Genomic DNA, 2,905 nt, shown 5'->3' with positions numbered 1-2,905 from the left:
ATCATAGCTCACTGCATCTTGATCTCTGGGCTCAAGTGATCCTTCTGCCTCAGCCTCCCGAGTTGCTGGGAATACAGGCACCACACCAAGCTAATTTTTTGTATTTTTTGTATAGATGGGATTTCACCACATTGCTCAGGCTGGTCTTGAACTCCTGGGCTCAAGTGATCCACCCACCTTGGCCTCTGAAAGTGCTGGGATTACAGACGTAAGCCACAATTTCAATTTTCAGTTATTCATAGCTAGCATATAGGATGCAATTGGTTTGTGTGTGTGTATATATATGTGTGTGTTTTTTGTTGTTGTTGTTTTTTTGAGGTGGAGTCTCACTCTGTCGCCCAGGCTGGAGTGCAGTGGTGTGATCTCAGCTCACTGCAAGCTCTGCCTCCCGGGTTCCCACCATTCTCCTGCCTCAGCCTCCCGAGTAGCTGGGACTACAGGCATCCACCACTATGCCTGTCTAATTTTTTGTATTTTTAGTATAGACAGAGTTTCACCATGTTAGCCAGGATGGTCTTGATCTTCTGACTTTGTGATCCGCCTGCCTTGGCCCCCCAAAGTGCTGGGATTACAGGCGTAAGCCACCACACCAGGCCCTGGTTTGTATATTGACCTCAAATGCTTTGATCTTGCTAAATTCATTTATTAGACCTACTGCTTTTCTTTTTTGTAAAGTCCTTAGGATTTTGTAAGTGCATGATCATAGAATTATCAAATATAGGCTTTTGTTTCTTTCTTTCCAATGTACATATGAATGGCTAATAAGCACATTAACAAATGTTCAAAATTACTAGTCATCACAGTGAGATACCACTTCACAACCTTCAGAATAGCTAATGTAAAAAAGACGGAGGATAGTTGGCTGGGCATGGTGGCTCACGCCTATAATCCCAGCACTTTGGGAGGCCGAGGCAGGCGGATCACGAGGTCAGAAGATTGAGACCATCCTGGCTAACACAGTGAAACTCTGTCTCTACTAAAAGTACAAAAAATTAGCCGGGCGTGGTGGCAGGCGCCTGTAGTCCCAGCTACTCGGGAGGCTGAGGCAGGAGAATGACATGAACCCGGGAGGCGGAGCTTGCAGTGAGCCGAAATTGCGCCACAGCCCTCTAGCCTGGGTGACAGAGACTCCGTCTCAAAAAAAAAAAAAAAAAAAAAAGACGGAGGATAGTTTTGGTAAGGATGTGGAACAACTGAAATTCTCACATGCTGTTGGTGGGGAAAGGAAATGTTGCAATCACTTTTATTTATATCTTTTCATTCTTTATTACAATGTCTAGGAGCTCAAGTACAATGCTAAATTGAAGTGGTGAGAGTGAATATCTCTGCTTGTTCCTGATCTCAGTGGAAGGCATTCCATTTTTTACTATGTAGTATGTTACTGTAGAAGTTTTACTTTTTAGGTTTGTTTGTTTGTTTTTGAGATAGGATCTCACTCTGTTGCTCAGGCTAGGGTGCAGTGGAGCCATCACAGTTCACAGTAACCTTGAACTTCTAGGCTCAAGTGATCCTCCTAAACAGCTGGGACTACAGGAGTGCACCACCAGGCCTGGCTAGTTTATCATTATTGTTAATATTTATAGAGACAGGGTCTAATTTTGTTGCTTAGGCTGGTCTTGAACTCCTGGCCTCAAGTGATCCCACCACCTCAGCCTCCAGAGTCATTGGGATTACAGGTATAAGCCACTGTACCTCGTTTAAAGGCTTTTTAAACATAGATTTTCCTGGCTGGGTGCAGTTGCTCATGCCTGTAATCCCACCACTTTGGGAGGCTGAAGCGGCCACATCACTTGAGGCCAGGAGTTGGAGACTAGCCTGGCCAACATGGGAAAACCCTGTCTCTACTAAAAATACAAAAATTAGCCAGGCATGGTGGTGTACACCTGTAGTCCATGCTGCTCAGGAGGCTGACACACGAGAATTGCTTGAACCCAGGAGGCGGAGGTTGCAGTGACCCAAAGTTGGGCTGCTGCACTCTAGCCTGGGTGACAGAGCAAGACTTCACCTCAAAAAAACTAAAACAAAAAGAACATAGGTTTTCCTTATCAATGGGAAGACGTTCTTTCCTATTACTAGTTTACTAGCTCTTATTATGAATAGGTGTTGAAATTTGCTAAAGGTTTTCTGAGCATCTATTGAAATAATTATATTTGCCTTATTAAAAGTATACAAATTACATTAATTTATTACTGAATGTTAAATCAGGCTTTACATCTCATTTGTTCAAGATGTAGTCATCCTTTTATATTTTGCTGTGTTTGACTTGGTACATTTGGCTAAGAATTTTTTGAGTCTGTATTCTTGAGGGATATTGACTTGTAGTTTCTTGAGGGATATTGACTTGTAGTTTCTTGAGGGATATTGACTTGTAGTTTCTTTTTTAAATTATTATACTTTAAGTTCTAGGGTACATGTGCACAATGTGTAGGTTTGTTACATATGTATACATGTGCCATGTTGGTGTGCTGTACCCATTAACTCATCATTTATAGTAGGTGTATCTCTTAATGCTATCCCTCCCGCCTCCCACAAGCCCACGACAGGTCCCAGTGTGTGAGGTTCCCCACCCTGTGACCAAGTGTTCTCATTGTTCAATTCCCACCTATGAGTGAGAACATGTGGTGTTTGGTTTCCTATCCTTGTGATAGTTTGCTCAGAATGATGGTTTCCAGCTTCATCCATGTCTCTACAGAGGACATTAACTCATCATTTTTATGGCTGCACAGTATTCCATGGTGTACACATGTCACATTTTCTTAATCCAGTCTATCATTGATGGACATTTGAGTTGGTTCCAAGTCTTTACTATTGTGAATACTGCCACAATAAACATACGTCTGCATGTGTCTTTATAGCAGCATGATTTATAATCCTTTGGGTATATACCCAGTAATGGGATGGCTGG

The sequence above is a fragment of the Colobus angolensis genome, unplaced genomic scaffold (genome assembly GCF_000951035.1).
Source record: "Colobus angolensis palliatus isolate OR3802 unplaced genomic scaffold, Cang.pa_1.0 Scaffold18, whole genome shotgun sequence".
NCBI classification, from domain to species: domain Eukaryota; kingdom Metazoa; phylum Chordata; class Mammalia; order Primates; family Cercopithecidae; genus Colobus; species Colobus angolensis.
Note: the sequence above shows the minus strand (reverse complement) of the source record.